The 27,146-nt window shown below is 38.9% G+C and overlaps 2 long non-coding RNA genes across 5 annotated transcripts in view; one reads left to right on the top strand and one right to left on the bottom strand.

Annotated features, from left to right (window-relative positions):
- Positions 1-27,146, top strand: part of LOC140521054 (uncharacterized) — a 54,318-nt gene that overhangs the window by 16,330 nt on the left and 10,842 nt on the right. The window contains exons 2-3 of one of the 4 annotated variants that reach the window (XR_011972768.1): positions 217-348; positions 22,158-22,292. The exons of 1 other annotated variant lie outside the window; for it this stretch is intronic. This is a non-coding gene — a long non-coding RNA (uncharacterized lncRNA). Of the gene's footprint in view, positions 1-216; positions 349-22,157; positions 22,293-25,042; positions 26,276-27,146 lie in introns of those variants that run through there. 2 more of the 4 variants (XR_011972767.1, XR_011972766.1) reach the window with 2 other exon arrangements.
- The window catches only part of LOC140521055 (uncharacterized), an 84,911-nt gene that overhangs the window by 47,947 nt on the left and 9,818 nt on the right, over positions 1-27,146 (bottom strand). The gene's annotated exons all lie outside the window — the stretch shown is intronic.

Here is a 27,146-nt window from a genome sequence, read left to right as displayed (position 1 = left end):
GCTCTTTACAACCTGAGCCTATCCTACAGTGCCTTTCCAGGCTTATTACACATTCTGCCCCTCCACAACCTTATAATGGCCTTCCTGCCCTCAGTCTCAGCCAAAATACTCCATCTCTCTTCTTTGTAGACTGTCCTCCATGGACATGGACTGTCTTCCATGACTGGAACATTCTTTCCTCATTCCCACTTCTTGGAAACTCTGATTTTCTTCCAGACAGCTCAAGCATCACCTTCTACAAGAAGTCTTTTCTGGACCTCCCCAACATCCCACCTTTTGTGGGATCTCCATCTCCTTGTGTAGCTATTTATATGTACATCTTGTCCTTTCTCCTAGTTCCCTCAAAAGGTAAGTTCTTTGAAAGCAGGGACTATTTCAATTCTGTCTTTGTATTTCCAGCACAGTGGAAAGCATGTGGTAAGTCCTCAATAAATGTGTGTTTGCCCTTTGTTGTCGAAGAAGACCATGCCATCAGAGAAATAATGACATGACTTGTACTTGACATTGTTTTGAGTGAGGAAGGGCTGTGCAGGTCACCAGCCTCACTTCTCCAGAGCCATCTGAATCCAGTGACCAGATATTCATCAGGATGACTGGAAGTGACCCAGGATGAGGCAATTGGGGTTAAGTGACTTGCCCAAAGTCACACAGCTAGTGAGTATCAAGTGTCTGAGGTGAGAGTTGAACCCAGGTCCTCCTGAGTCCTGCACTGGTGCTCTATCCACTGCACCACCTAGCTGCTCCCCTCAATAAATATCGATTGACAGATGAATGATCTTCAGGCCTTTCACCATCCTGGTCACCTCACTCTGGTGAGATTAGCAGCATCCTTGCTCAAATCTGGGGCTCAGAAAAGAACCCTTAGTGTCTGAATCACAAATTAAACCCCTAATTGCTGCCTGTCCTGTACTTTTGACGTTTTTTCATAGCTGAGTCTTATCTCCCCAATTAGGCTCTACACCGCTGCACGGAGGGATCAGATTCCCAAAAGAAATCCGCTGAAGGTGGTCCGTGAAGGCTTGTTGAATGTCCCACTTTGGAGTGGGACAGAAGCATCTCTACCTACCCCCGCCCCTGCCTAGGCCAAAAAAAAAATGGCAGTTAAGCAGTGATTTATGGATGTCTTTGCCTGTCTCTCCTCTCAGGGAGCATCTGTGAGTTTCCAAATTCCCACATCTCCTTTAAATAACTTGCCAACTTGTACAGTGGAAATGCCTTCCACGCCTACTCTCCGCGGAGGGAGGAGGGGAGACAGCGAGGGAGCGAGGGAAGGAGGCTAGGGAGCTATGAGGTCATGGTCTGGTCACGTGACCGCTGCAGCATCTGTCAACTGTGATACAATTACTAAGACAGAATGGTGCGTTTATGACATTCAAACCTGCTCTCTCCGCCTCCAGTACACTGGCCCCCTTGCACACCTAGGGACCGTCTCAAAAGTCCCAGGACTTTGCTATGGTACGTCTCCAAGTACACAACGTTATGGGAGAATTAGAGCACAAAAAAGAAAGGAATAATTTTTTTTTAATCCAGGTTATGCTTTGCACTGCATGAAGTTAACATCACATGCACGGACTCTGTCATTTAAAATCATTTCCACCAAGTTCCTTTGACCATAAGCTCTGTCTCTGCCAAAGTTAACCCAGAACATATGGGTCCTGTTTTGCATTTGAAGAGATAACTTCTTATTTCTTCTTCCTCTTCTTTTTTTTCCCCTTCAAAATCCTTTCATAGCAATGAACTCATTTCATTTTTATAACACCCGTTCAGGGCAAGAATTCTCATCCCCATTATACAGATCAGAAAACCAAGTCAGAGAGAGATAAAGCAGCTTGCTTAATTGGTCTTACCAGTAACCAGGAAAGAGTGATTGGAGCTTTGTGCCAGGGTACCAGAACTTAAGAGTGTGCAAAAACTGAACACGTGCATTGTTCCAGCAACGGAGAAACCACTGTAGCAATTTCTAGTTCCTCTTCTCTTTGGCTGAACTTGGCTTAATAGTTCTTAATATTTTCAAGAAAGCAAATGTGGTAGAGTGGATAAAATGACAGTCTTGGAGTAAGGGAGACCTGGGTTCAAGTTCTACTCCTTACACATAATAGCAAGTAACAACCCCTCATTGCCTTGGGAAATCCTGTTGACTAGGGAGTTTCCACAGAGGCAGCTTCCTGAGTTAGTGAGTTGCCACTCAGTCAATAAACATTTATGAAGCACCTGCTATGTATGAGGCACTATGCCAAATGCTAGGGAAACAAAGAAAGGTAAAAGTCCCTGTTCTGGAGAAGTTCACAGTCAAACAGGGGAGACAATATGCAAGTAACTGTGTGCAAACAAGTTATAGGATAAATTGGGGGGTGGGAAATCACCAAGGTGAAGACATTAGAATTAAGAGAAATTGGAAAAGACTTCCTGTTGAAGGGTAACCTGGAATTAGGAAGACCTGTATTCAAATCCAGCCTTAGACACTTAGTAGTTGTGTGATCCTAGGCAAATTACTTGACTTCTGCTTGCCTCATTTATCCTCACGGATAATAAATAGGTCCTACCTCCTGGGTTAAATATAAAAATGAGAAAATATATGTAATGCTCTTTGAAAACCTTAGAGAACTATATAAATGCTGTCTAACTATTATTGTTATATGAGGTGTACCCTGTATTGTTGAAATTACAGATCAGTCAGGACCAAATATATTTTTACATTATGAACTATAAAGTTGATTTACAAAATTATTTCCTGCTCAGGACCTATCTCCCAGGATTAAATACAAAATGTAGCTGTACTTTTGTATGAATATCTGCAAAGTGTTTTGCAAATCTTAAGGTGATATATAAATACTAGATATTATAGAGTACCCTGGCCTGTTGAAGTCACAGGTCAGGGGCAGCTAGGTGGTGCAATGGAAAGAACACTGACCCTGATGTCACAACCTGAAGTTTAAATCCAGCTTCACACACTTACTAGCTGTGTGACCCTGGGTAAGTCACCTGACTCCATTTGCCTCCTCAATAAATAAATGACAGGTCAGTCACATGATGAATCACAAAGTTGTCTGGAGTAATTGTTTCCTTCTGATTGCCCTGGATCATATTTTATATTTCTTGCCTTGAATGTCAAAATTACCAATTACTTCAAAACACAAAATGAGTTAGTCACAGAGTCAGGACCTGATCCCACATTCATGACTCCTCCTGGCTCAAGGCTCTTACCACTAAACCATTCAAAGCAGCGAACTGGGATTTGAATCTGTTATTTACTCCTTTTGGGACCTTGAGCAAGTCATGTGATATTTCTGGATCTCAGTTTCCTAATCTAAAAAGTGAAAGAGTTGGACTAGATGACGTCTGAGGGTCCTTCTGGTTCTAGATGTATGATCCTATGAAGTCTTACCTATATGTACATATTACACATACCAAAGGTGTGCTGAAACCAACTCATTAGCTAATGAGAGCTCATTGTTAAGTTTTCAGTGTAAACAATAATTATTGCCTCCCTCCAAAAAAATCTATAACTTAGGGCTTGATTTATTATTTTGTTGATTGTCTAGACTTAAGAAAGTGATGACTAAAAGGTTAATAATGCAGATTTCAATGCACCCTGGACCATCTATAGTCATCTTGACTTTTGTCTTGCCACTGGACTTTGATGATTCTGGAGGAGATAGTAAAGCTAATGATTTTGAACAGCTTTGCTTCACTTAAATCCAATTTATGAGCAAGTCAAGACCTCTTTATGATGTCATTGGCTCTCTTTGAGAGTAAAGGATGAACACCAAAAATACAAATAGCACTTAAAAATGTGGCTTCCCTTTACAGGGAGCTGGTTGTTAAACATTCACAATCATACCCCTGTCTGTAACACATTCAAAAAATATATTAGTGCCACAATGCAGGAGGCTCTAAGTTTGGCCTTTTTTTAAAGAACTGCCAGATGCCCTCTTGTCCCTTCTCCAGAGAAGGAGCAGCAATGACGTAAGCCATTGGATAATCTAGTCTCTTTGTCAATCCAGGCTCTTGGGGGAAGAGTCTGTCCTATTCTAAGGAGGTTCTCATTCCCCTTTCTTTCCTCTCTCTCCCCTCCACAGGCTCTTCAGCCATGTCTGACTCTTTGTGACCCCATGGACCATAGCCTGATAATACTGTCCAGGGTTTTTTTTTTTTACTACTGAAGTATTTTGCCATTTCCTTCTCCAGTGGATTAAGCCAAACAGAAGTTAAGTGACTTGCCCAAGGTCACACAGCTACCATGGCCAGATTTCAACTCAGGTATTCCTGACTTCAAGCCCAGTGCTTTATCCACTGGGCCACCTGGCTGCCTCTCAGGATTAGTAATAGTTGTTGCCATTTCCTCCTCTACTTACTCTAAATACTTTACCAACTAACAACAGAAGGGCATATTCTTTAAACAGCTGGATGTTTTCAGCTGGCTAATCTTGCTGCCAGAGGAAATAGTACAGTGTCTGCTTTTATCCTTTGACTGATTTTGTCTCTGTCTCAGACAGTACCTGGGGTGAAGGGGTATTACAAGGGTGGGGCACAGGGACTGAATGTCCTGGCTCAGCCTCTACTAGCTGTGGTCAAATGATGAGAGAGAAGGAGGCTCCCAGAGCTGATGTGGCAGCTTCTTGTCTGCATGCACACAGAGCAAGGAGGATTGGAGGCAGCCGTGCTGTGGTGAGGCAACAGCCAGGCTTTCATCCAGACATTGTTTACCAGCTGCATGACCTTGGAGAAGTCTAGACTTATTTCTCCTCTAGAAAATGATGAGATTGGATCAGATCATCTCTAGAGTCACTGGCTGGATGATCTTAGGTCCCTTCTTGCTCTGTCTATAGCTGGTTCATCTATACTTCATCTTCTTCTCAGAGGCACAGCATTCTCTAATGCTTCTACTTCAAACCGTCTCCAATACGGGCACCAAAGTCATTTGAATCAACAAGTATTTGCTAAAGACTGACTATGTTGGGGCAGCTAGATGGTGCAGTGGGTAGAGCACCGGCCCTGGAATCAGGAGAACCTGAATTCAAATGGGGCCTCAGACATTTGCTACTTACTAGCTGTGTACCTTGGGCAAGTCACAACCCCAATTTCCTTGCAAAACAAAAACCACTGATTATATTTTAGTTGTTATGGGAGTTACAAGAAGAGAATATCTCAGTTTTTAAAAGTTCACAATCTATTTAGGAAAAGAGAAGTGCTAACTCGTTATGTGATCAGGGATATATCACATCATCTCGGTTTCCTCATCTATAAAATGAGGGAGTTGAGGAAAACTAAATGATCTGAAGTCTCTTCTGTCTCTAAAACGGCACGATCCTGTGAAGTCACAGTGTGGGTAGTTAGGGCAAGTGAGAAGAGCCAGAAGACACCAGTGTTTATATCAAAGTTTGACAGTGGTTCAGAAGAACAGCCTGGAAGAGAAGCAGGAAGTCAGGGGAGGCCCACAGTCAGTAGCGAAAGAGAGAAGCAGGGGGCCAATTGAAAACTCACTAGATTACAAACTCCTTGAGAGCAGGGATAATCAATCCAGAGCCAGAAGAGACCTCAGAGGCCGTCTACTTGAACTCTCTCATTTGAGACAACTGAGGCTCAGAAAAATGAACTAATTGCCCAAGGTTACACAGGCAGCAGATATCCCAGGTGGGATGTGAGCCTACATCCTTTGACTCCAGAGTTAATGCCATTAATGCCCTTTCCACCATATCATGCTGCTTTTGTCCATCATTTGGTACATAGTTGATGCCTAGTTTTTTAAATAATAATGATGATGATAATAGCTAGATATAGCATGATAAGATTTATAAGGAATATTACAAATATTATCTTATTTTATTCTTACAACAAGGTAAGGTTAGGTAGGTACTATTATTATCTCTATTTTACAGATAAGGAAACTGAGGCAAGCAGAGGTCAAATAAACAAGCCAAAGATCACACAGATAGTAATAGCTGAGACTAGAAGTTAGAGCTAGGAGAGACTCTAAGAAATAGTCCAGAGATTCCCAAACTTATTTGGTCTACTGCCCCCTTTTTAAAAAAAATTAACAAGGTAACTTTTTTTTAGTTTACTCTAGTCTAAGTCTCCATTCAATTTAAGTTGATTGTAATACAACTGAATATATTAGTTTTTAGGCTCTTACTGTATGGAGATCATTTTGTCAGTAGTGATATACATAAACGTAAGGGATGTCACTGGTCAGAGGAGTTACAAATCAATCTGATGCATCGCTCCAAATCAAAGTGGTGAGATTATGGGATGTGGCTCTTTGAGGCATCTAAGGGACACCTCCTGGAATGTGGGCAGTTCTACTGGCACTTTGTTGTCAAGACACAAGGTATGCAAGATGATTGGTTGATTGGGGTCCTGGGAGAGTAAACTTCGTTGGAGAAGTTGTCCCTCCTTTGATATATGAGTGAGATGTGACATCAACTTGACCTTTTTCTGTGTGCTTCCCTCTTTCCCTTTTCCCACATACCTTCTTCTGAAATGCTGCAAAGTGGGGGTAGGGCAGAGGAAGAAGGGTTTTCTTCCTCCTTTCTATCCTCTGTGGCAAGCGATTGTGAAATAAAGGCCTCTTCATACATCATACGTCTTTGATACCTTGAATCATACATAGCTTGGGGAAAACTAGGCATAAGCTACACACCCTGAGAATATAAGGAGATTTCCCTAGAACTTCAGGTGAGGGCAATGAGCCAAAGAGAGATAATGACCCTCTTGGGATCAGACCCCAGATCAGATCTAGTTTATGTGAACCCTGAGTCTTAGGGGATGATCGGGGCCATAGGTTATAGAAACAAAAACTTAAATATACCAGAGGGAGCTCACTACTTAAAGGAACCCTTCATTATTACTTCTGTAAAGTAAATCATCCATAACTCCTTTTTAAAAAATATTTAAAAAAATATTTTATTTTATTTAAAAATATTTTATTTTCTTCCCAAATATAAAAACAATTTGTAACATTCATTTTTTAAATTTTTTTCTTAAGTTTTGAGTTCCAAATTCTATCTCTCCCTCCCCTTCCTGAGCTGATAAGAAATCTGATATGGATCTCACATGTGTGATCATGTAAAACACTTCCATATTAGTCATTTTGTGCAAGAAAACTAGAAAGAAAACAAGAGAGAGAAGGAAAGAAACATGGAGAGAGAGAACGAAAGAGGGAAAAATAGTGTGCTTCAGTCTGTATTTGGATGACATCAATTGTTTCTCTGGAGGCATGTAACGTTTTTCATCATGAGTCCTTTGGGATTGTCTTGGATCACTGTATTGCTGAGAATAGCTAAGTCATTCAAAGTTGTTCATTGTACAATACTGTTGTTACTATGTACAATGCTCTCCTGGTTCTGCTCACTTCACTTTGCATCAGTTCATGTAAGTCTTTTCAGGTCTTTCTGAAATCATCCTGATTGCCTTTTTTCTTATAGCACAGTAATATTCCATTATAATCATCTGTCGCTTGGAATTCCCCAATTGATGGACATCCCCTCAATTTCCAATTCTTAGTCACCACAAAAAGAACTGCTATAAATATTTTTGTATGAATAGATTCTTCCCCCTGCCTTTTTTTTTCTCTTTGGGATACAGACCTAGTAGTGATATTGCTAGATCAGAGTATGCACAGGTTGATAGCCCTTTAGGTATAGTTCCAAATTGCTTTTCAGAATGGTCATCTATAACTTCTTGAGGCATCTCCGAGGTAGAAAATTTGAACTCAGGGAGACTTGGGTTCAAACTCAGGCATTTATGTCAATATACTTTCTTTTCATTACTCAGGGTCAAGCTAAAGTCCCACTTGTTCCTAGATCACAATGACCTTTCCCTTCTTTGAATTTTAAGGTATTTGTTGCAAATATTACCTACTGGATTTAAGAAGAGGGAGAAAGAGAGTTAATTGACATCTAGAATGAGGGCAGGTATAATCCTCAACAGAATTGTGAAGTCATAACTGTTTGTCTCTAGCATCCCCTTGTTTCCCTTCCTAGACCTCTTCTCATTTCTTGATACCCCTATGAATCCTTGAAATATATCAAAGCCTCAGTTTTAAAGAACTTACTCTCATCTATTTCTCAAAATTGACCAATATCAGCATCCCTGATTGTTAATAACCAGTTGAGATGTCCTTAAGAACCAAAGGACTTAATCTCTAATTTCAGGATTTTAGGCAGGGTATTAAGTAAGTGAATGTTCTCAGTGATCCTCAAAACATGCTAAGTGTAACAAAGAATTGGAAACCAAGTAGATGCTTATTGATTGGGGAATGGTTAAACAAATGGTGCACACAAAAGTAATAGACTAAAACTATACCGTGAGAAATGACAAATATGATGAATACAGAGAAGCATGGGAAGACTTACATGAACTGATACAGAGTGAAGTAAGGAGAACCAGGAAAACTACATACCCAATAACTACAACAATAAACAAGCAATAACCATGAAATAAATTGAGAAATTATGAACAAGCTTGGCCTTCAAGAAGAGACATAAGACAACTACCCTAGTCCCGTGCAGAAGTGTGAGAAGTGGTCCATAACTGTGGGATATTGCTGATAATGTTGGATTTTTTCCCATGTATTGATTAGTTTTGCTAAATCTTTTTTTAACTTCCTCTTTTCTTTTTTTGAAATCTTTGTTATAAGGGATAGCACTCTGGGAGAATCAGTCAGTCAACAAGAATGTATTAATCTATTACTATGTGCCAGGCCCTGTGCAAAGCACTGGAGATACAAAGAAAGTCAAGAATACAGGGACTGAGAGGGAATCATAACAAAATATGGTAATAAAAATCCATTTTTAAAAGTAGAACATGTAAGTCTCTGTCTATTCTGTCTTCCTAAAATGCTTGGCCTGCCTGACATAAGGACACTCTGATTTCAATATATACTATGATGGGGAATAAAGCTCTCCAGTTAGAAGAGGGTGGGGAGTAGAAGGTGAAATGTGCTGAATTATACCTCAATTGTAGAGGTTTAGGACTTTTCCTTAGGACCGTGGCTGAAGTCTTCCTTAAAATAAGTGAATAAAATAGAGACTTATCCATGATTTTTCCATTTGCTCAGGGAATTTTTGTGTGAAATGTACTCTGGGCTTAGACCAAACAATCTCCTCCTAACCTAAAAGGCATGTTTCTTACCAGTGGAATTTGTTCTGATTTTCAAGAGAAATGTCAGCAGAGCCGCCCTCTCCCTCCATAAAGCTCAATTTTTTCTTCCTTGCATGGTAAAGGAAGAAAATTCCCACTCTTGGCCTTTTTCTTCCATTACTCCCCCCAGTAGCAGGTGCTGGGAGAATTATCTACTGCATCTTCTTTTGTCTGTGTCCCTGACCATGTTCTGAAACACCTGCTTTCTTTGTTGTATCTGCTTCAAGTACTCAAGGATTTAGAGCTTCCTGGGGTGGGGGTGGCAAGTGACACTACCTTGAAGTTTAAGCCCTGACATCCTCAATCTTCTTCCACATTTTCCTCCCCAACATAAGAGATCTGTAAGGGCATACTCTCAGCTCTCCCCATTGCACAAAAGTGGCTTTATTCTAGGAGTAAGGAATGATCAGATAACACTGTCCACACAATTTGTCACATGGAAATTTCATGGTATTTTATATGAATTCTTAATACTGAGTTAAAAATGCAAATGGAATTTTTCTATCGCCCACCATTGCTGAGTAATAAGTGAATTTTCATATAAATTTTGCAATGTGAGATGGTAATAAAGTAATTGAGCAGCACAGGCATGGAGAAGGGGAGAGGGGAGGAGAAATCTCCTCCTTTCCTCTTCTCCCCTTACTATACTCTAGAAGAATATAAAAAGGAAAAAGAAAAGAGGGAACCTTGAAGGGAAGGAAGAAGAAAAAGATCCAGTTGGTATGAAAGCTCATGATTATACACCAAGGGAGGGGCTGCTTCTCTGATGAATGGAGGGAAGGATAGAGGAGGATAGTGAGAAGTCACGAGAAGGTTCCTTCTTCTGTGCTGCGTGAGGCCCCAGCTCATGTGATGTGTGGCAGGGCAGGAGAGGCCAATATTAATGCTTGTTCAGATCATACAAACTACAATACATAGGGTCCTCCTGTATAGCGGACATTTCTACCAATTGTATGTTGGGCATTATTTGGTAAACATCACTATCATTTCTCATTTGACTTTCTCAAGTATTTTGCGTTTTATAAATGTTGTGTTTTATTTAAATTCCCATGATGCCTTGTAAGTGTGTCTGATTCTTTGAACCTCTTTTCAATCACACAGATGAAACGTTAAGAAAGCATATACATTCAATTTTGGTCATAAAAGTAAATAATCAGGAAAAACTTGGTCCCCACACTTGTGATGCATTACTTGTCTTAGATTACAGTAACTGACAGTACTAACAGTACTGACAGGATATGTGAATCTCATCACATGGTGCTTGTGGTTCCTGTGATTTGGAAAAAGAGAAAAACCATTATAAAACAGCCGTACAGCAGATTGCTATTTATGTTTAACAACTCTATCAGGGATCATCTTCAAGTCTAAATATACTGTACAATATCTAAACCTACCATCAACTGTGCAACCTCTTTTATATAGAGAAATACCTCTACAATACCCAGCACATTGTACGCACTTAATAAATACCTATTGAAAAGACTTACGTGAACTGATGCATAATGAAACAAGCAGAACCAGGAGAATGTTGTACATAGTAACAGCAGTATTGTTCGATGAACTGTGAATGACTTAGCTATTCTCAGCAACACATGGGTCCCAGACAATCACAAAGGACTCATGATGAAGCATACTATGTACCCCCAGAAAAGAATTGATATTGAATGAATACAGACTCGAAGCAAGCTATTTTTCACTTTCTTTCGAATATTCATTTTTTCTTTTATGCTAGCCTTCTTGTGCAAAATGACTAATATGGAAAGGTTTTACCTAATTGTACATGTATAAACTATATCTAATTGCTTATCATTTTAGGGAGGGAGAACGGAAGGGAAGGATAGAATTTGGAATCCTAAACTTTAAATAAAAACATTTTTAAAAATCAGAAAAAAATGCCTGTTGACTATCAGAAAACATTGGAAGCTCAGAATTTGGATGAAGATGAACATGTGATTCTGATTGTAACTATGTCTTATTTTGATGAGGTAGAAAGGCAGCCACGTGGTGAATACACTATTTTAAACAAGCCTAGAAGGTTACCTTCCCCTGATTCTGTATTTAACTTGCATGTTCTGATGCATCTATGTTGCCTCTCCCGTTAGAATGTTTTTGCTTTGTTTGTCTCTCTAGCACTTAGCACGGTGCCTGGCATATGTTTAATAGGCACCATTAATATAATACCCTAGGGTTTGCAAAGTGCTTGATATTGTCTCCTTTGATCCTAACAACGCTGAGAGAAAGATGTTTTATTATCTCCATTTTATAAAGAGGAAGACTGAGGCAGACGAAAGTTAAGTGACTTGTCCATGGCCAAACAGCTAATACGTGTCTAAAACCAGATTTTAACTAACTACTTCTAAGCTTGTTGCATGTTTCTAATGTTAACATCCAAAAATCAAGCTGGACTTTTAGTTTTTAGACTGAAATAACAGAATTTCTTAGAAGAAGGCATCAAAATATGTTCAAAATATGAAACCCTGGTTGAAAAACATTCAAGATAAAAGCACTTTGAGAATGTGAAAGTGAATTTCTCTTTTACCAGGATTATAACTTGAGTGTATGAAATACTACTGGTTTTTTTGTGAATGGCCCAGCAGATACAGAAAGAAGAAAAAAACCCAACACATCAAAAAACACTAGCTTCAAAAGAAGGAATGAAAATCCAGGGATGAAAAATATAAGTCACCCACTGCTTAGTTCTTTAAAAAAACAAACTGACACATAGTGGGCCCTTGATAAATGTGTATTGACTGATTGATTGATTGATCTTACTACAGTCATATAAGTAAATTTGGTTTAATGAAAATTTTGTGAAGGCAATGGTTTGGAATGACATGAGTTTTCTTTACCTACAAATAGATTTTTCATAAATAGTTGAGGCTAAAACTAAAGAGGAGATATTGTGGGTCCTCAAATCATAGAAGTGATGAAAGACGAATATTTTGAAGAATGGTTGGATGAAGTTAAAGGAGCTGCATGGAAATCATATTTTTAAGGCACCAAAAACTTTGGGCAATACTACAAGACAGGAAATTAACACAAAAATGTCAATAACGTCAAAATTTACAAAGAAATTTGAAATGTAATGGGCCACTCAGAATCTATTTCTTGGGCTCATATTTGGACTTATTTCTGCAAAATTGAGATGCTATCCATGACAAGCACAAGGAATACTTCAATCCAGAAATCCCCACAATGGAAAAACTATATTAGGGCAACTGGAGTTCAAGCATGCTAGCTAACAGCTATTGAATGCTGAAGAGGGATACTGCACAGGTGAAATACAATGGAAAGTCAATTTAGTTGAGTTAAACAATCACTATTTCATTTAGTAAAAAATATAAAACTGTTTCCCTAAAAATAATGGATGATGAACAAAATCTAAATCCATATTTGCAATCAGTACCCCCAAAATTCATGGTTTCACCTACTGGAGCGTGTGACAGAAAATAACCTTTTGTTGTCATTGTCCTATGCAATTGTCCCTATTAATAGATGTAGAAGCAACTTGAAAACTATGCTCATAGCCACACAAAATTCTCTGTAGCTGCTGCTAGCAGCCTCAATGCACTGGAGCTATTCCCAGATCCTTCCCGCCTCCCATGGATGCACACCAGAGATCTCACGTTGTTCCAGGGATTACAAAGGACTAGATACATCTCCCCTGGACCAGTACCCAAGTACTGAACCAATACTAAGAAAAAAAACACATGCTCATAACACAGAAGAAAGGCAGAGTCAGCCACAGAACAAAAGGCACTCTCTCCACAATTCTCTACATCAGATATATATAACTCCCCAGTGGAGCTGGGAAGTGGCCACGTTAAGAGTCGATGAAAGAGGAAATCCCCTTCAATGGAGGTTGTAGTCACATCAGCATGACTTTTTCCAATGACAGAGAGAGCTCCTCTGTAGGTATGGCTTCAACTGTGGGCATGGGTAGCTGTTCACAAGTTCCACAGTTCTCCTGAGAGCACAGGAGTCTCTTTGCTGCTAAGCAACAGACTTTCTTCCCTCCTCCCTGCCCTTCACCCCAATAGCCATGACAGCTCCAAGTGGCTATCAACTGGCACAAAGCAGTTGCACAATAAATTGTTGCTGAGTAATTGAAATGCAGGACAAAGAATTATTTCAGAGTCTATCTTGACCAGCTTCAGATTCATTTTTTTAAATCAATTTTTTTCCATGAACAAAAATCTATTTCCCCCTCATTAGAAAAGAAAAATAAAATCCTTTTAAACATATGCAAATATGTGTAGGTGAGAAAAACAAATACCTCCACTGGTCACCTGCTTGCTCTTGATGAGTTCAAGCTAATAGCCCCAAATGAACTATGTCCCAGGGTACTGAGAGAAGTGACAGCTAAGACTGCTAAGTCACTGCCATTGATCTTTGGAAGAATATGGAAAGGTGTTAGAGGACAGTAGAAGGGCAAATGTCCCAATTTTTTTTAAAAAATGGAAGAGAATGGAGACTTTAAACTATAGGCCAGGTGGCTCGGATACAGGACATATTTTAGAATGAATTATTACAGGTCCTTGAGGAAAGAGATTTCATACTACCTCTCATTAAAAATCTGTAGAAGAGGGATATAAGAAATAACTAGGATCTTCTTCATGTTTTCTCCTTCATATATCTTTGTGCTAATTCATTCACAAAGAGTTTTGTGTGAGAGTTGTGAAGCAATATCCCAAGAGAAACAGAGTAGGTTGTCACCAAGGAGGGTAGTTTGAATAACAACATGGTATGTAATAAGTACCATTACCCATCACCCATAACATAAAGAAAATGTTGTGTGAAGCCAAAGGAGAAGAGAGCACAAATGATGGAATGGTCACAGCATAGATTTCATCCCTGACTTCTCACTGTGTCACCCCAACTCCCACTCCACCCAATCTGTTGCCAAGGCCTGTCAATTTGCCTTCATAACATCTCTTGTATTCACTCCCTTCTGTCCTCCAACAATGCCACCACCCTAGTGCAAGTCCTTATTACCTTGTGCCTGGATTTTTGCAATAGCTTACCCTTTGTTCTGCCTGCTACTAGTCTCTTCCTACTCCAGTCCATCATCCATTCAGGGATCTGCTTTAAGTGCAGGTCTGACCATGTCAAAACCCTCTGCCTCCCAGTCCCAACTCAACTCAATAAACTCCAGTGGCTCCTTATCACCTCCAACATCATATATAAAATCCTGTGTTTGGTATTCAAAGCCCTTCATAATCTACTCCCTTCTTCCCCCTACATTTTCAGTTTCTTTACAACTTACTCCCCATCTGGTACTGTGTGATCCAACTACATGGGTCTTCCTGCTATTCCTCTAATAAGACATTCCATCTCCAGAATCTGGGCATTTTCTCTGGCTACTCCCCATACTTTCCCTCTCATCTCTGTCTCCTGGCTTTCCTAGTCTCCTTCAAATCCGAGCTAAAATCCCACCTTCTACAGGAAGCCTTTCTGGAGTCCCTTTAATTCTAGTGTCTCTCCTCTGCTGATTACTTCCAATTAATCATGTATACAGCTTGTTTGTACATAGTTGTTTTCACATTGTCTTCACCATTACACTGTGAGCTCCCTGAGGGCGGGAAGTGTCTTCTGCCTTTTCTTTGTGTCCTCAACATTTAGTGGCTGACATATAATAGACACTTAATAAATGTTTCTTGACTTGCTGAATGTAGTCAGAGAGCCATGGCTTGAACCCTGTCTCTACTCCTTGCTACCTATGTGATCTTGGTCAAATCTCTGGGTCTCAGTTTCCTCATTAATATATAAGGGAACTAAGCAATCAGTCCTACCCCACTTAAAGTAACTAGCTCTGATATCTTGATCAGATGAAACCATCTCCTTTGACTCAATCAAATGTGTTAAACTAATGTGTACCCTATAAACTAAATTAACATATGCCCTGGAAGTTTTCTATAAAATAGCAGAGAGATTAAGTGACTAGCTTGGTATCATGTAGCTGATAAACTTCAAGAACAATATTTGAACCCAAGTCTCCTTGACTTGGATATAGCACTCTATCCACTATGCACTCCTCTCTATTAAAGGAAATTTAAAAGAAAATTTACATTTCTTCCTTCTTTGTCCCTAGCACTTGAACTTAGCACCGTGCCTGGCACATAACAGGTACTTAATAAATGTTTATTAAATTGAATCAGTACTTAATAAATGCTTATTGATTAATTTAAGTTTAAGAAAATCAATTTTCCAAATATAAAATAGGAGAGTCATGGTTTTGGAGGCATTTCATCTGAAAATGATCTGGACACTTTAATGGATGTAAGAGTGTGTTGTGGCTGTCAAAAGAATGAATGTAATATTTGACTGCATTAAGAGAGGTATGGTGGGGAGACTTCCCAGGGTAGAGGCAAGATGTCAGAATAAAGAAGAACTCAGCTGAGCTCTCCCAATATTCCCCTCCAAACAAATTTGAAATAACACCTCCAACTGAATTCTGGGGTGGCAGAACTAACAAAAGGTCAGACTGAGATAACCTTCCAGCCCAAGAAAATATAAGAGATCTGAAAGAGAAATGTTGACACAGGGGAGGAGGCTATCCCAGAGTCCACATGGATGAAACAACACTTGTGGGACTAAGTAGTGGTGACAGAAGTAGCAACAGCTTCAGGAGCTCTCAAGCCAGAGTGAGGAGACCTGGCAACTGTTCAGAAAGAAATTACAGGGTACTCCTGTGCTAGCAATGGATGCAGGATAAGATGCAATTTGGCATTCCCATTTGGCAATCCCCAAAGTACCCATTTTTGGGTCATACTTCAAGGTAGAGAGGAGTACTTTTAGTCAAAAGGGAGTGGAAACCCTGAGAAGCAGTAATACTTCTGATCCTAAGGGAAGAGAAAACCTGAGGAGCAGTACCAATTGCAATTCCAAGGTATTAGGGACCCTTTTTGAGCAAGGACCACAATGAAGACCAAGAGAGCAGTGACTACACCTCTCCTCTGATCACATCACCTTGGAAGCACTGAAAACTTCCAAACTAACCCTGAAAACAGCAGTGAGAAAAAGTCTGAAGCTTGTGAAAGAGCCCCACACCTGCCCATGCTGGGAACAGACCCAACATTAACATAAAATTCCAAATCAAGAAATAGGGTGAGAAAATAAGCAAACAACAACAACAACAAAAGAATCTGACCATAAAAATCTACTATGGTGACAAGAAAGATCAAGATACAAAACTGGAAGACAAGAAAATCAAAACAGCTACAAATAAAGTCTACAAGAAAAGAAAAAGTGTGAATTGGACATGAGTCCAACAAGAACTCTGGAAGAGTTAAAAATTGATTTTAAAAATGAAATGAGTGGTAGAGAAAAAGATTAAGTAAAGAAATGAAAGCAAAGGAGGAACATTATTTAAAAAAACCAATTTACAACTTGGTTAAAAAGGAACAAAAATAATGCTGAGGAAAATAATACATTAAAAACAGAAGCGGTCTAATGGAAAAAGAAATACACAGATTCACTAATGAAAATAACTCCTTAGAAAGCAGAATTAGCCAAATGGACAAAAGAAGAACAAAAATTCACCGAAAAAAAGAATTCCTTAAAAATTAGAAGTGTGCAAGTGAAAGTTAATGACTCCATGAGATACCAAGAAACAATAAAACAAAGTCAAAGGAAGGAAAAAATAGAACAAAATGTGAAATATCTCATCAAAAAAACAATTGACCTGGATAATTGAACAAAGAGAGATAATTTAAGAATTATGGATTACCTGCAAGCCATACTCTAAAAAAGAACCCAGACATCATATTTCAGAAAACTGCCTTGTAGAACCAGAGGGTAAAATAGAAATTGAAAGAATTCACTGATCACCACCTGAAAGAGATCCCAAAATGAAAACTCTCAGGAATATTATAGCCAAATTCCAGAGTTCTCAAGTTAAAGGGAAAATACTTCAAGCAGCAAGAAGGAAATCATTCAACTACAGTAGAGCCACAGTCAGGATAATGCAAGATTTAGCATTCTGGAAGACAAAAGAGCTGGGATTACAACCAAGAATAACCCATTCAGCATACCTGAGTATAATCCTTCAAGCAAAAAAATAGATATTTGATGAAATAGAGGACTGTTAAGCATCCCTAATGAAAAGACTAGAGCTAAATAGGAAATCTGACTTTCAAATACAAGACTCAAGAGAAACATAAACAGCTAAACATGAAAGAAGTCAAAGGGGACTCAGTAGGGTTAAATTGTTTACCTTTCTATATGGGAAGATTATATGTGTATTTCCTAAGAACTTTATCATTATTAGGGCAGCTAGAAGGATTCTACATAGATAGAAGGGAAATGGATAGGTGAGAAAGGGAGATGTCCTGGGAGAAAAAAGGAAGGGAGAGAAAGAATGGGGGAAATTATCCCACATAAAAGAGGTATGCAAGGAAGAACTTTTACAGTGTAGGGGAAATGGGAGTGGGGTAGGCAACGCTTGAACCTTAGGCACATCTAAATTGGTTCAAAGGGAGGAATATATATATGTATACATAGATATGTGTATAGATGTGTATGTGTGTATGTGTGTATATATATATGTACATATATATATATGTATTAGAAATTTGTCTTACCCAATAAGGAAAGAGAGGAAGGGGGGAAGAGTAAAGGGTGTGTGTGTGTTAGTGTGTGTGACAAAAGATAGGGCAGAAAAAATAAGGCAGTGGTCAGAAGCAAAACAAACTTTAGAGGAGGGATAGGGAAGAGAGAGAAAGAGAGAGAGAGGAGAAACAGAAGTTAATAGAATGGAGGAAGATATACAGTTAGTAATGACTGTGAATGTGAATGGATACTAAAAATAAAATAAGTCAAAATAGCACAGAATGTATTATGCTTCAACTGAAGTATAAAAAAACAGGGGTGGTAATAATGACCTCAGACAAAGCAAAAACAAAAATAGTCCTAATTAAAAGAGATAAACAGAGAAACTACATCTTGCTAAAAGGAATCATAGACAATGAAATAATATCACTACAAAATACATATGCATCAAATGACATAACATCCAAATTCTTAAAGGAAAAGTTAAATGAATTCTAAGAAGAAATAGTCAGTAAAACTATACTAGTGGGGTGTTTCAACTTTCCTCTCTCTGAGCTAGATAAATCTAAACATAAAATAAATATAAAAGTCAAGTTGATCAATACAATCTTAGAAAAGTGAGATATGTTAGACTTCTGGAGAAAACTGAATGGAAATAGAAAGGAGTATACCTTTTTGTTAGCTGTACATGACCACCTTTACAAAACTTCACCATGTATTAGGGCATGAAAACCTCGTAAGCAAAAGCAGAAAAGCATAAATATTAAATGCACCTTTTTCAGATAGTAAGGCACACATGAAGTGCAATTACATGTGCAAAGGCAACTTACAACTCTGAAACCACAGGCCTGGCAGTCTTTCCTTTCCTCATGTAATCCTCTCTGCAGTCTTACTTGCAGTACTAGCTCTCTCTAGAATTAATTACTGGCTCTCTTTTCTGCTGCCAGGGGGTATAGTCCTTGAAGCTACTTACTCCCCCAGGTTACTGCCTCTCTGTATCTATTTCTCTCTGAAATATGTATGTCTGCTCCTTCAACTGACTCTCCAATTGTGGGATGCTGTGTCTCTTCCACTTGAATAAATCTACTAGATCCCAAGGCTGATAGTGTTGGGAGAGAGGGAAGAGGAAGAAAAGTGTGAGGAAAAAGAACCCCACCTTCTCTCACACTCCATAAATGTTCTAAAGCTACAGTGACTCTCACTTTGTAGGGCTTAGTTATTTAAAGCCCCAAGCATGGCTAATTTATAATTTTAGCCAATCAAGTTATTACTTCTGATTCAATCAGAGAAGTGTTCATACTTTGTAAAGCTGCCACAGGAAAACTCCTTAACAATTCCTTTACATACCTATCTGTAGATGAATATGTTGTTTCCCTATTAGACTGTGAGTTCCTTAAGAATAGGAACTGGGGGGTGGGGGCAGAGCCAAGATGGCAGAGTAAAAGCAGGGATTTGCTAGAGCTCTCTCCTCAAACCCAACCAAATACCTATAAAAATGACTCTAAAAAGGTTCTGGAGCTGCAGAACCCACAGAATGACAGAATGAAGCAAATCTCCGGACCAAGACAGCCTGGAAGGTTGATGGGAAGCATCTATCAAGCCGTGCGGGGAGCAGAACTCAGTCTAGTATGGACTACACCAACAGAGGTGGGTTGAGCAGGCCTCAGGAGGACTGAATCTCTGGCACCTGTGGCAGTTTCCAGACTTCACAACCCCAAAACTCTAAGGCTGTAGAATCTTACTTTGGTGACCAGGAAGACCAAAACATGCAAACAGAAGACAACAAAGTCAAAGCTCCTCCATGCAAAGCCTCCAAGAAAAATATGAATTGGTCTTAGGCCATGGAAAAGCTCAAAAAGGATTTTGAAAATCAAGTAAGAGAAGTAGAGGAAAAATTGGAAAGAGAAATGAGAGTGATGCAAAAAAATCATGAAAATCGAGTCAACTACTTACTAAAGGGGACCAGGAAAATGCTGAACAAAATAACACCTTAAAAAATAGACTAACCCAAATGACAAAAGAGATTCAAAAAGCCAATGAGAAGAATACCTTAAAAAGCAGAATTGGCCAGATGGAAAAGAAGGTCCAAAAGCTCACTGAAGAAAATAATTCCTTAAAGATTAGAATGGAGCAGATGGAAGCTAATGACTTTATGAAAAATCAAGAAATTATAAAACAAAACCAAAGGAATGAAAAAATAGCAGACAATGTAAAATATCTCATTGGAAAAACCATCAACCTGGAAAACAGATCCAGGAGAGACAATTTAAAAATTATGGAACTACCTGAAAGTCATGATCAAAAAAAGAGCCTAGAAATCATCTTTCAAGAAATTATCAAGGAAAACTGCCCTGCTATCCTAGAACAAGAGGTGAAAGAATCCACCAATTGCCTCCTGAAAGACATGCTAAAAGGAAAACTCCTAAGAATATTGTAGCCAAATTCCAGAGTTCTCAGATAAACGAGAAAATATTGCAGGCAGACAGAAAGAAACAATTTGAGTATTGTGGAAACACAATCAGGATAACACAAGATCTAGCAACTTCTACATTAAAGGATCAGAAGGCTCGGAATATGATAATCCAGAGGTCAAAGGAGCTAGGATTAAAACCAGGGATCACCTACCCAGCAAAATTGAATATAATACTTCAGGGGGGAAAATAGTCATTCAGTGAAATAAAGGACTTTCAAGCATTCTTGATGAAAAGACCAGAGCTGGATAGAAAATTTGACTTTCAAAGACAAGAATCAAGAGGAGCATGAAAAAGGCAAACAGTAAAAAGAAATCAAAAGGGACTTACTAAAGTAGAACTGTTTACATTCCTATATGGAAGGATCATATTTGTAGCTCTTGAAACTTTTCTCAGTATTTGGGTAGTTAGAGGGATTATATATATAGACAGAGGGCACAGGGTAAGTTGAATATGAAGGGATGATATGTAAAAAAATAAAATTAAGTGGTGAAAGAGGAATATATTGGGAGAAAGAGAAAGGGAGAAATAGAATAGGGTAAATTATCTCTTACATAAAAGAGGCAAGAAAAAGCTTTTTCAATGGAAGGGCAGGTGGGGAGGTGAGAGGGAAAGAGTGAACTTTACTCTCATTGGATTTGGCTTAAGGAGGGAATAACATGCACACTCAATTTGGTATGAAAATCTATCTTACACCACAGGAAAGTAGGGCGGAAAGTGATAAGGGGGGGTGGGAGGAAGATAGACGGGAGGGCAAATGGGAGGAGGGAGGAGTTAGAAGTAAACACTTTTGAGGAGGGACAGGGTCAAAAGAGAGAACAGAATAGATGGGAGGCAGGATGGAAATATAGTTAGCCTTTCACAACATGATTTATGAAAGTGTTGTGCATGACTATGCATGTATAACCCATATTGAATTGCTTGCCTTCTCACTGGCGATGGGTGGGGAGGGAGGAAGGGAGAGAAGTTGAAATTCATAGTTTTAAAAACTAAGTTAAAAATTGTTTTTACATGCAACTGTGAAATAAGACATACAAGCAATGGGGCATAGAAATCTATCTTACCCTATAAGAAAATAGAGGGTACAGGGATAAGAGGAGGGAGAGGTGTGAAAGAAGGCAGAGAAGATTGGGGGAAGTGGTAATCAGAATGCATGCTGTCTTGGGGTGGGTGGAGGGGAGAGATGGGAAGAAAATTGGGAACTCAAAATCTTGTGAAAATGAATGTTGCAAACTAAAATTAATTAATTAATCAATTTTAAAAAGGGGAATAAAAGGATAGGGATCGTGTTTTTACCTATCTTTTTATCTCCAGCTTTTAACTCAGTATCAGGAAAATGGTACTTACTAATTAAGCATTTACTAATGCTTAATAAAATGTGTTTTGACTGACTGACTGACTGGTTGATTACAGGGTATGCTATAGAGGTTATTTGGGTACAGATTAGAAATCTGAGGTTCCTTCTAACTCTGAGATTCCTTCATTCCAAGTCCACATCAGCGATGGGCTTGTCATCAGGAGTTTGGCAGGACTGGCCCAGGATGAAGATGGGGGTGGGGAGGGGAAAGAGAGGATAAAGACAGGAGAAAATAGAAGACCAAAATGGATTATGTAGGAAGTATGAACATGGGTGTGGAGAATAGGGAGCATTTTATCCCTCTGCCCCATTTATTGAATAGTCCGGAATTCCCGGGAGACTGGATTCCAAAAGGGATTTGAATTCTCAGGGTATCCTCAGTTTTTCACTTCCACAGCTCCTTTTAAGAAGCTCACCATATGCACAAAATTGCCCAACCTGCTTCACAGAGGTCAGATGACCCTGGGGAAGTGAGGAAAGGGTAGTAAGAGCAGTTTCAGTTCTCCTCATTCTTGATTTTTCTCAATCCCCTCTCTATGTTAGGTCTCTTTATATCATTTGAAGGTCTTGATGATCATTGAGTTTCAGTGTGGCTCTAGCTCAGGCTTAACTTTCTCTTCCTCATGCCCCACCCCCAGGGCAAATAGGATTTACTCAACCTCAAGTCTTCAGACCTACCAGGGGACCACTCCAGGAGAAGGAAATCAGTCAAAGCAAGCAGGCAGAGTCACCAGCTGCTGATTCTCCCAAACAGTTTTACTTACACCTTCTAAGTAAGTGTTAATGAGGCTGCTGTGGAGATGAGTGTGATATGGCGGGGTTTCATTCTGTGTTACCCGGATAACAGTTTGTTCTGCCCGCCCCCCTCTCTGAGGCTAGAGAGCATCATGCCAACAAACACACTTACCAGCAAAAGAAAGATTCTGACAAATAAGTTATACTTTTATTCAAATTAACAAAAATTAGATTATCCCAACAATTTCTAAACAATGGCCAATAAATAACTGTAGTTTATAGATTTACACCTGAAAGAAACTTTAGGCTAATTTAGTCTAATCACTTCATTTGACAGATGAGAAAACTGAGGCTTAGAAAAATTAAAGAACTTGCCCAGGGTCACACAGCTAATAGCAGTTGTAATGGACAATTAAATACATTTTGAAATTTATAAAACACTTTATGTACTGTATATTATCTCATTTGAGGCTTACAGTAACTCACTTAGGCATCAATTACTCTCTGTTTAACAGATGAGGAAACCAAGGTTCAGAAAAGTTGAGTGACCTACCCAAGGTAACCAAGCTGGTTAACGTGGAAGATAAAATTCTAAATTCATACTCTCCTGATCCCACTAATGTCAACTTTCCAACTAACACACACTGCCTTGGTTTTCTCACCTGTAAAATGAGAATAATATTCGTACCTACTTCTTGGGGTTGTAGGGATGCTCAAATGTCATAATATTAGTAAAAGGTACTAAGCACATTGCCTGACACCCTGTAGGTGCTAAATGCTTGTTTCTTTCCTTACTACTCTAATTTCATAGTAGTCAGTAGGATAATTGAGTCCACAAAACATCCATTCTCTGTAGATTCAACAATGCACTTCAAGAAATGCATTAGTCTGCTATATGCATTCTACTACCATTTCAAACAGCTCTTTGATCAACCAAAAGCCTCAACAGATCAGAGATGCAAATATGTGAGGTGATAGCTTGGTGTAGTAGAAAGATGGAACCTGGGAGACTAGAAGAATAGTTATGTTTTGAGCATAAAGAAAGGCGGAAGAAGTTGGTTAGGGGACTAAGATCATGAATTTTGGACAGGATAAGTGTGAGATGTCTCCTCAACATTCAGTCTGAAATATTCAATAGATGGTGATATGAACTAAAAAGTCAGGAGAGGGGCTAGGGCAGGATATAAAGCTCTGGGTCATCTGCATACATGGAAATTGATGAGATCACTGAGAGAGTGCAGAGACAAGTGAGCCTTCTGTAATGACTATGGCATGTGTCTCTTTTCTATGCAACATGTCATAATGGCTGTAGTCCTGGATTTGGAGTTGAGAAGACATGAGTTCAAATGCAACTTCTGATACTTATTAATATCAGAATTTTAGCTGTGTAACACTGAGTTAGTCTTTTAACCTCCCTCAGCTCAGTTTTCTCACCTATAAATTGTGGATAATAATAGCACCTACCTCACAGGCTGCTGTGGGAATCAAATGAGATAACATTTGTAAAATAATTAGCAAACTTAAAGTGTATTGCTGTCATTAATATTATTAATTACATTATTATCGTATTCCTATTGTCATAACCCTTGTCCATCCTCTTCCCCACTCAATTACTTTGTATGTATTTGATTTATATTTTATATCTTCATTTAGTAGCAACTTTCTTATTTCTTCTGCTTTTATTTATAGCAAGAATATCAAGATTGATATAATGAAATTCCTCCAGGAATATGTCCACTTATCAGTCAGTCACTGGATGAGGATCTCACATTTACAGTATCAACAGAAAAATCAAAATTTTTTGATGGTCTCAAAATGATGGGATTCCTAGCATTACTCTCTGGCCCCTTTCCCATTTCTTTGCCACCATTATTGCAGAAACAGCTTCACAGGACTAAGAATTTGTTTTTCTTTATTTTGTGGGGTGCTGTGAACAAAAGAAATTCATCCTCTACTGGTGATGTTTCTGTCATTAGCTAGTTTGGTCCTTGGGAACTCGGTCTACATAGTGAAATAGACCCTCGGGGACTCCCAGGAGAGGCAAAGAGAGGAATGGGTTTTATTACACACTCAGAGGCAACAAGAAACATTATTCTCTCGGACATTTGATTATCCTATACCATAGATATGCTAGTGATAAAAATTTTGGAGGAAAAAAAGACCAGCCTGAAAATAATTACAGTGTATATCCCAACATTAGCTGCTGAGGATAAATTGGTAGAGAAGCTTTATGAAAACCTTGATAAGATCTTTCAAATCAAATGAACATACACTCTGATATATGGTGTCTACAGTGGAGAGAGAAAAGGGAGAAGAAGGTAAGGAGAAAATAGATTTATATTTTGGGGAAAAAGGAATGAAAGAGAGCAAAAACATATAGATTTTTCAGAATCTTCACATCTCTATATGATGAATATATTCTTTAAAAAAAAAAATTGGTAGGCACTGGAGATGATGAGTACCACATAATACCACCACACACATGCACACCCATAAAATGAAACTGACTACATTGTAACTGAAAGGAAGAGACTTGTTGTTGACCTAGCAATTATCCTTGAATCAGCTGTCTGTGTGCAGTTATCAACTATCAGTTCATCAGAGATAAGATCAAAATTTGTACAAAATAAGAAAAAAGAATAATAATGGGGAGGAAGATAAGGAATACAATTAAAATGATCTAACCTTGAATTATGTACACAAGTTAGTGAAAGTTTTAAAAATGGAAACAGAGAACAGAAATGACCTTAGGAGTGACTATAATAATTTCACTGTCATCCTTCTCCAGGTTGCATGGCTTGATTCATCTCCACAGGACTTTTCTCTACCAATGTTCAAAGAAACCACTTCACCCAGGAAGCTCCCTCCACTCCTGGACTATTTCTCACAGTGGAAGTACCCTCCCACTCCTGCAGCCTCTCCTTCTGATTGGCTGGTTTCTCCCAGACCCTCCATTTTGGCTGGGGCGAACTTTATCTTTATTTATCTCCATGCTGCACTGCTGACTCATCTCCATAGGACTATGTCTACCATGCCCTGTCACCACGTACTTTCACAACCCTTCCCTACCCCCACCACTTTTTCTGCTCTCTTCCCTCATCAAAATATAAGTTCTTATATTTCTATGGCCTGTATTTGTATCCCTAGCCCTTGCAATAGTGCCTGGAACAGAAGTGCTTAATAAATAAATGCTAGTCCACTTGACATCTAGAAGTTAACTAGTGTGGATCAATTGTTACAAGAAAAAGACCAAAACAGCCCAGAAAGCACTATAGTCAGCAAATATCTGGTCTGCTTGTGAAATGGAGAGATCTGGGGACCAAAAGCAATGCCAGTTTAGAATATAAACTCGTCTATAAAATCTTAAGAAGAATGATGGATGATTATCAGCAGTGTTGTCTCATAAAACAAAAAGAAACAGTGTAGGGTAAAACTATTTTAGCTGAAAGATATGCCATTAAATAAAGTCATCCCAAGGGCATTCAAGGATGAAAACAGAAGGAACCTAGAAGTTGAAGAAAATGGAAAAGATTTACCAAAATTCACTTCAACAAACTCTTTTCTCCAGCAAAGATAGTGGATCCTAACATCACAGTCCTAAAGATGCTTGCTACATAACAAAGACAGAAAAAAATCTGATTGGGCTCAGAAGATTCACACTGCAGGCAAAACAAAGGTGAAAACCTTTGGGTCTGAACTAAAAGATAACCAGAGGAAGGGAGGACAGTAAAGATGTGGGGAAAAAAATCTTGACATTTATTAATATGAAAAAAAGGTGACTGAGAACATCAATAACCAGCAACCTTTATGCCTACTCTCACATTTATGCAGAATCTTGATGAGATCCATTCATCCTCAATGAGGGCATTAAGAGGGAACAAGTAGGCTTTCTCAAACAATATTCCACAATGGACCACATCTTTACCATCTCACAATTGACTGAAAGATGCAGAGAATATAAGATATCATTGTGCTTATTGTTTGTTGATTACAGAAAAGCATTTGATTTCGCAGAACAAAACACCACTTGACTGACTCTTAATGATAACAGCTAGCATTATATAGTGCTTTAAGTCTTGCAAACCACTTTACAAATATGTCATTCAAAGCTCACAATAACCCTGGAAAGGTGGGTGCTATTATTATCCCCATTTTTCAGATGAGGAAGCTGAGGCAAAAACCAGTTACAAGACTTTCCCAAGGTTATGAAGCTAGTAAGTGTCTGAGGGTAGATTTGAACTTATATCTCCCCAACTCCAGGTCCAGTGCTCTATCCACCTACCTGCCCACAAGACAGAAGAACCCAATGGGTTTTGTTTTGGACATATCAAGCTATAGGACAATGAGTCTGAAATGTTCATGGGGTAGAGGAAGGGGAAAGCATTTCTATTTTTAGTGTCTAAGTGAACTAGTTCATAAATATTATCTAATTTAATCCTAACAATAGCCCTGGGAGATAACTGATATTATTATTTCCATTTTACATGTGAATCCACTGAAGTACACAGAAGTTAAATGATTTCCCCAGGGTCCTACAGCTATTAAGTGAAGCTGGATTGGAATTCAGGTCTTTCTGAGGCAGCTGATGATGTAAGTCTGAAGCTCAGGATGCCTGCTTATATTCGCTGTCTGGAGATGCCAAGCCTTCTCCACAGCTCTCCGTTTCTACTCCTTCTCAGTCCACCTGCTGCTGCTGTACTTGTTGTCTGTTGTTGACCTTTCTGATAAACATTGAGGCACCAAGAGCTTTGTGTAGAGCAATCTTATCACCTCAGATTGGATGGTGGATTTGTAGATGTGGATGGGGGTGTTTGGGTAGTGCTCATGGGAAAGGTGGAAATGAAAAGACCTCTGATGTCAATCCAGAATGATTGAAGCTCACTGCTTCACTT

Source organism: Notamacropus eugenii, chromosome 1, assembly GCF_028372415.1.
Source record: "Notamacropus eugenii isolate mMacEug1 chromosome 1, mMacEug1.pri_v2, whole genome shotgun sequence".
Lineage (NCBI taxonomy): Eukaryota > Metazoa > Chordata > Mammalia > Diprotodontia > Macropodidae > Notamacropus > Notamacropus eugenii.
This window is presented reverse-complemented; position numbering and strand designations above follow the sequence as displayed.